Source organism: Terrapene carolina, unplaced genomic scaffold (genome assembly GCF_002925995.2).
Source record: "Terrapene carolina triunguis isolate 2854851 unplaced genomic scaffold, T_m_triunguis-2.0 Scaffold58, whole genome shotgun sequence".
Classification (NCBI taxonomy): Eukaryota; Metazoa; Chordata; order Testudines; family Emydidae; genus Terrapene; species Terrapene triunguis.
Genome location: NW_020664409.1, coordinates 50,263,843 through 50,271,585, shown reverse-complemented (window position 1 = coordinate 50,271,585; position 7,743 = coordinate 50,263,843). Strand labels below are relative to the sequence as shown.

General features: G+C 42.1%; 1 protein-coding gene across 4 annotated transcripts in view; it reads right to left on the bottom strand.

Annotated features, from left to right (window-relative positions):
- Positions 1 to 7,743, bottom strand: part of FAM110B (family with sequence similarity 110 member B) — a 182,491-nt gene that overhangs the window by 79,272 nt on the left and 95,476 nt on the right. The window contains exon 1 of one of the 4 annotated variants that reach the window (XM_029914259.1): positions 6,297 to 6,358. The exons of the other annotated variants lie outside the window; for them this stretch is intronic. The gene's annotated coding sequence lies outside the window, so the exon portion shown is untranslated. Of the gene's footprint in view, positions 1 to 6,296; positions 6,359 to 7,743 lie in introns of those variants that run through there. 4 annotated transcript variants of the gene reach the window in all.

Genomic DNA, 7,743 nt, shown 5'->3' with positions numbered 1-7,743 from the left:
CCCCCCCCCCCCCGCCCGGGGAGCCCCCCCCCGCAGAAGCTAACCCCGCCCCAGCTCATCTCCGCTCCGCCTCCTCCGCTGAGCACGCCGGCGCCGCTCTAATTCTCCTCCCCTCCCAGGCTTGCGGCGCCAACTGGAGGAGAATTAGAGCGGGGGCTGTGTGCTCAGTGGAGGAAGCAGAGTGGAGGTGATCTGGGGCGGGGAGCAGTTCCCCTGTGCGCCCCCCCCCCCGTTACTGCGGGCGGGCGGCCCTCCCCGCGCCCCCTTGCCCCAGCTCACCTCCACTCCACCTCCTCGCCTGAGCGGGCTTTTAGGCGCCCTCAACCACTAGGCGGCCGCCTAGTTCGCCTAGTGGTTGCACTGGCTCTGGTGTTATACGACAACAACCCTTAATCATTCCTTTATTCTCTGTTTTCCCTTGTCTCTTTTCTATTAACCTCATTTCTTTCTCTTCCTTCAGTGAAATATGACAATTTATTCATTTACTGCAAATTTATCTCATAGCATATATTATACATCCACCCATCTAGAGATGCGATTGGGTAAGACTTGTCCATCGCAGTACATGAAGGCAACTTAGCAAAAGTTTCTGGTGCTGTTACATGCCTTTACATAACAGATGTATGCAGCAAAGCTTTCACAGTAGACATATAACTCCAATTCTTTTTAACCCTTAATAGCATTATTACGGATATTCTTTTTGTGAGATAAATTATTATTATACTGTAATTAAAAAAGGGACCAAACACAGGAGTCTCTGGAATTCACATCACAAAATGGTATTTGGAGTGATCAAATATACCTTAGTTTAAATTTTCTCATTCTGCCTTACACATGTGTATTGAAGGAGGGTTACACAAGCATTCATATAACAAGGAATTAAAAAGCAGGTAATTAAAAGAACGAGGGACTGTCCTACAGACTGGTTAATATAGATTACAAGAGACTCAATTTATAGGTAAAAAAAGACTATTCTATTCTGATAGATGAATCCAACCAGTATGGATATGTATCCAGTTCAGTTGGAAATAAAACAAACAAGAGGGCTGGGTGAAAATCACAAGTATCTGAAGAGTTTTGTGCTTTTCTTTAAATGGGGAACTGTAACCTATAGGACACTGAACTAAGGCTGCATCTGTGGAAGATGAAATATCTACTTTGTTGTGTTTCATGAATCAGAGTCACTGCCCTGCTAATTTTATTATATGAGACTATTTTTCTCTGTCCAAGAGCTGGTAAATATCTGATTGAAAGGCATATGTTTAGACATGTACATCAGTTCTAAAATTTGACCCACCTGAAAACATTGAACCTTTGAGCCGTGTGTGTGTATTCTTCCACATGATCAAAAAAACTCTTCTAGAGAGTTTGTAGCCTGCTAAAGTAATATTTGATGATGACTGCTCAAGTGTATGAAATATGACTGCAATGTTTTTGTTGTTGTTTGTTTGTTTTTATTTAAAGGGATGAATTGGTTTAAGGTGGAAAGAAGGTAGAGATGCTTTCTGATTAGACTGGATGGTGGAGTTTACTTCAGGGAGATATTCTGGAGCTGGTATAAGAGCTACTTTGTCTGAAAAGAACACCATGAAAGGCTCCTTGAGATATAAGACTCCGAGTTGGCCTACTCATCTAGCTAGTGTAATCACTATTAAGAAGGTGACCTTTACTGATCAGAAATATTAGGACATTTCAGACAGCAGTTAAAAAGGGAGCTTCTTAAAGACCTTAAAAAGAATTGTAAGTCCATCTGGGTACAGGATGTCCAGTAGGTCTCATCGAGTAATATCCTTAACAAACCTGTTTTTCCCTTTTTTGATATATACAGAGCACACCTCCATACACAAAATCACAGCCCAGTAAAATTAGACATATGCAAACAGAGCTTCCAACCTATGTACAGGAGATAACTTAGTGTTTCAAAACTGATAATGTGTGAAAGCAATAGAACATAAAAGTAAAAATTAATTTTTTTGAAAGATTAAAGGAATATCTTCGCACAGAATACATAATTAGGATACACAATCCTCAACTTTGTGATACAAAAGGCTTGACAATCTGCTTGCCCGCTCAATAGTGTGGAATAGGAAGCTTTCCCTGGTGAGTTCAGAGGCTAAGCTACTAATTCCTTTAGAAGTTAAACTTTAATTTAAATGTTTTTCTACCCTGAAGAATGACTACATAAAAATAGCGTGCATTTACTCCAGGTAAAGTAATCATGCTAAATTACACTGGCAAAAGCACTTTTATGCCAGTATAACTGTTACGCTGGGGAGTTTGTCGGCATAGAAATGTTGCACACCCCTCAGGGAGAAATTCTTGAGCTGACTTCCAATCTTTGGACATTTATGCCTGTTCTATATATCAAATCTAGTTTTTAATTACAATGGTGACCCCCACCTTCATTGTCAATAATCAGCTGTCTGCTTCCCACATCCGCATCAGCCTTCATGCTGTCTCCCATGCCACCCCGGCACGTTGTGAAGACACCACCTTTTCGCCTCTTTCAAATCTCTCCTCAAAAGATCTTGCTTGATAAAATTTTAATCTTACTGTATTTTTTTTGTACACATAGTACTCAATCTTAAATCTGTAAACACTGTCAGTGGAGTGCCTCTTGTAACATTATGCCTGTGTTTAAAGTTATGCTTGGGGCCTAAAAGGAGATTCCCAATATTTTCCAAAAATTTTAACTTTACAAATAAAATTTGACTTTAACATAATAAGATGTATACACCAAAAGGAGCATTTTCTGCTCTTTTTGTCACTTTTATAATTCAGGTGTCAGGAATGCAGAATTCTGATAACTGCCAGCTCCTACTCCGGGTTATTCCCCAGTATGCACTCTGCTAGTGATCTCAAACCTACAGTTGAACAAACAATGCTGGAGGCTGGAGCCTGCATTATGGTCAAGTCCCACTTTTAACCCAATATTGTATATTTTTAACATTATTTTATCATGAACAGTACATGAATTTTAAGTATTACACTTTAAAATTATAGCATATTGGAGACAATGAGACTCTTCTTACCACAAATAGATAGCCAACTGTTGGTGCAACATCAGATGGACTCTGGGATATCACTCCAAATGGGAGTTGGAAGTCAAAGAGGGTTTGCTTTGTAACCCAGAAAGATGGAGGTGGAGAAGCAAGGAATTATTTTGGAAACTTATTCTCTTTCAAAAGAACAAAAAAACCCCACCGATTAAATACAAATATAAAGGTGCTTCCATACTCTCTTTAGTTGGGGGTATTTAACAAGCTAGAAATGTCTTCACCATACTTACAGATCACCTTAAAAGGTATTTTCAAAAGACAACAGTAATCTAACCAAATGTAAAATGTCTAACCTGCTAATGTGAAAAGAAACAAAAAAGACTGGCCAATTGACAACGGTAAAAGGATTCATTTAATTTAATTTTGAAAAATCAATATAAAAATGAAGTCCAACACTTCTTAGTGGATGTGTCTGAAGTTGATTTATTAAGCATGGAGCCTAAGCAAGCCCTCATAAGAGAGAAAATGTTTTCTTTCATCTTTAAAACACACTTCCCATTCTTTTGCAAATACTATCTTTTCAAAATAATTCTTGTCTAAGTAGCAGTGACACACCATCAGAACTTGTAAACAAGGCAGAATAGAGTAATAAATTCTATACATGCATTTTACACATTCAAAACATACAGAATATGGTGTTGTGATGGATTTTAAAATAAATCTAAATTCCATGTAGAAACGCATGTCACAGAAGATTTCTGGATCTATTAATGTAATTAATAACTATTATTGTAGGTAATGAGAAACATCCTGTGAGAGGCCTCTGCTACTCAGTGAAGAGCACAATATAACTACAGAGATAGGTGTGGAGATATTCTTCAAATACCATATGAGAACAGATGTGGAATTTCAGGCTTCCAATTTCTGTTTTAATTATGAATTGCTCAAAAGATTTCCAGCTGTAAACAATACTATTTGTTCTAACTTTACCAGCAGCATGCTGCTGTACTTACAGTAAAGAGAACATAATGATCAGTTGTCAGGTGTTAACGGATGGATTGTGGCTTCATGGTCTTATAAAGTGTTCTGAGATGCACATGTCTGTAAAACAAATTTGCATTTCCACTTCTGACATGTCTCCACTCTCCCTTCAACCTCATCTCCGCCTGTCTCTCACACTCCTGGGAGTTTCACACCAGCTTAAACTTAACATGGCTCAAACTGAACTCCTTATCTTTCTTCCCAAGCCCTCTCCACAATCCCACAATCTCTGGCACTCTTGGCAACAGCACCATCCTCTCTGCTAATCAGGCCTTCTTCATTTGGGCGTTGTCTTGGATAGGAGATCTTCTCACCTTACTATAGGCCCCTGGCTATTATGTGCCAGGTGCATTTTTTCAAATGGTCTGTATAGAGAGGTAGAAGGATTTGAAGGGGTGTAAGAGTGGGATGGATGGATGGATTCAGGTTGGAGGGACAGGGATAGACTGAAAAGAGAGAAAGACATGAAAAGTGGGGCAGCCAGAAAAATATAAAGGCAAAGCTTGAACACATGATGTAGGAGCCAAAGAGAAAGAAAAGAGGAAACAGTAGACAGTGAAAACAATGAAGGATAAGATACTGTCTTAGAGTTTTATATCACTGCCCATTACTCTAGTAAACTATCTCTCACATCAAAATCACTAACAGCAAAATCCCCAGGGGACTTCATGGTATCTCTGGCACTTTTGGCGGTAAAAACTCTGCTGGGTTTTTGTTTTGTGCAGGTGGGGTGGTGGTGGTAAGTGTTTAGAAATAGAAAGGGGTGTTTGTACTGTGAGCCTCACTTCTGCAGGAAAGACTTTCTTAAAGAAACATGCTCCATGATGATTACAGTAAAGAGAAAAAAAGTGAAATAGGGCCAGGTAGGTAAAGAAGATAAAAGAAAAGCCTGAGATTCTTAAAGCAACTTTCATTTTTAACAACTATTAATAGAAAGTTGTTACAATTACACACAAGAAACAATACACAACTACTTATTCCTTTAAATTTGCAAGGGTTCAGTCATTGTCATTATTATTTGTATTACAGTAGTGCCTAAAGGCCAGGGCTCCATTGTGCTAGGTACTATTCAAACACAGAACAAAGAGACGGTCCCAGCCCCTAAGAGCTTATACTCGGTGGTGCAAGTAAAATCCATTTCTTACCCGGGGGAGTGGGGGGGGGCAACCAGCTGAGGAGGGCACATGACCTTCCCATGTGACCCTCCATGTGACTCCTCACTGCCCCGCCCCCAGCCTGGGGCCCCCACACTCTCCCCACATCCATCCCATGTTACCGGGGGGAGGTCTGTCCTCCTCCTGCTGCACCGGAGACTTCGGGGCAGGGCTCTCCCAGGAACCACAGCAGGGAAAGGAGCAGAACCCCCAGCCCCACCCCCTGCCCTTCCACGGAGCTGCGTCTCCGTCCTCCCTCTGTGTACCAAGCAGCAGCCCTGCCAGAGGACAGGGCTGGGGGGGCGAGGCTGGGGGCGGTAAAGCTGCCGGAGGAGCTGCTAGTGTTCTGCTCCTTTCCCCGCTGCCCCTCCCAGTGGGGAAAGGAGTAGAACCCCCAGCCCTGCCCCCCAGCTCTCTCCTCCGGCGGGGCTGCTGCTGTGTCTTTCCGGTACGCCGTATCGGCTATAAATAGCTTGCTGGTACAGCATACCGAAGCGTACCGGCCTACTTGCACTGCTGCTTATATCGTAAGTAGTTGCAGAGGTATCTTAAGTTTTCAAACCCTGTTCAGATAGATTTATTGTGATGGCTTCTACCACTGAAAAGTGAGGCAGTGTGGTCTAGAGGAAAAAGCACTAGACTGGGACTCGGTAGACCTGGGTTCTATTTGCAGGTCTGCCAATGAACTGCTGTGTGGCCAGAAGCAAGTTGCTTTCACTTCTGTGTGGCTCTCCTCTTCTGTCACCCTTTTACCCGTGTTGTCCATTTAGAATGTACATTCTTTTGGGCAAGTACTGTGTCTCATGATGTGGCTGTACAGTACCTAGAACACTGGGGCTTCCACGCATTGCTGTAATACCGCTACTCCTCCCCTCACCGACAAAAATGGGCAAATACACAGGCCCTCAAAGGGTTAATTATAGATAGGGGCCTTGACCCACATACTCATGAATTTTTGAAACATTCAGATACTGATCCAAACTCTGATATTCATGCCCATCTCCAGTTAATTAACATTAGTACAAGACATGCCCCACACATTGCAGGGGTTAGCCACAAAAAAGTTTTCTACAGACGTCTTACTCAGTTGTCAGTTACTTACTCTGCTACCAGAAAATGACTTCTCTCACAGCTGGCAGATACGGAATGATTTATAATTGCCCTAATGGAAAGAAAAAGGCACAGTTGACCTTTTCCCGTAAAACGCAAACTTGTTTTGTATATCAGAAACACCTGAACCCAAAAATCGATGTATATTTCTGTTTAAGTGTCTGATTACAAGTTGTTAGGCTAAGGGCTATTGCAGCTAGAAGCTAGAGACCTCTGGTAGGGATGGTGCAGAGGTTTCCAATCCCAAGTAGGAGTAGGTTGAGGCACTATGCCTCAGATAGGTACACAGCACATCTTAGAGCACACAGCTGCTGAGATTGCTGTGTGTGCACCCTCCACACAGTGCCAGTTTTGCTGGCATGGGGGGAGATGAGAAGTGCAGAGCTAGCAGGACTCTATCTTTATTCCACCCCCTTTCAAATGCTGTGGGGGCTAGACTCGCAGAGTTCTTGCACCCCTTGAGAAAGAGTGACTGTGCTTGGTCCCTGCACAGTAGGGCAGTGAGGGGAATAGGAACCTTCTTCCTCCCTGCAACCCCTATGGCACACACCCAGCAGATTTAGGTACAATTTGGTACTGTTACCACTATCTTTAATTGGTTGTATTGCCGTAGTGCCCAGAGCCCCCGATTATAATCAGGGCTCCATTGTGTTGGGCTCTGCACAAATATATTCAGAGCAGAATCTGCCCCAAAGAGTTTAAAATCTAAGTTTAAAAAGTAAAAAAACCCCACCAAAATAAAAGCTAATCGATGTCAGAGACACTCTTAGGGAGTTCTAACAAAGTTATAAGAGTATCTGTAGAATTACAAATATGGGTTGATCCTACATATGCAATAGTAACCCCTGCACTTGAACTGAAAAGGCAGAGAATGGAGAAACATGTGTGTGACAGATACGGGAAGTTCCTGCAATATCTTTGGGAGGTCTTACTGTATTAAGTTTATGTATCACATTGGGCCAGGGACTGTATGCAATTCTATGGGGGAGGGTGACTACAACTCCTCCAGGAACTAAGAATAGTGGAGGGTGATTACGCAAATTCACTCAGGTTGTCACACCTCCAGAGAAGTACTTTCAGGTTGTGACCTGAAGAGGCTCACATATACTAGTTCAAATTGAATTCTCCATAGATCAACTGACTAAGAAAGGAAATTTGGATAAATAGCTTGAGTTCACAGTGACTCAGGGCTTTCTTTTTGATCCAGCAAATGGACAGGACCTTCTGTTCAAGGTGGCCCCGAATCCTTTCTGGGAAAAGTTGGAAGGACTTTGCCCTACTGAGGCCCCATCAGACTAATATCTGACCACTGGTAAGCTTTTAGCAATAGTATAGGAACTTTTACTGGTTTTTGTATGTTCTCGGTAATGCTTGCACCTTAAGAATAAATGTGCTTGCTCAGAAAGAGCTCTGTGATAACTTGTGACTGCTGGCAATTA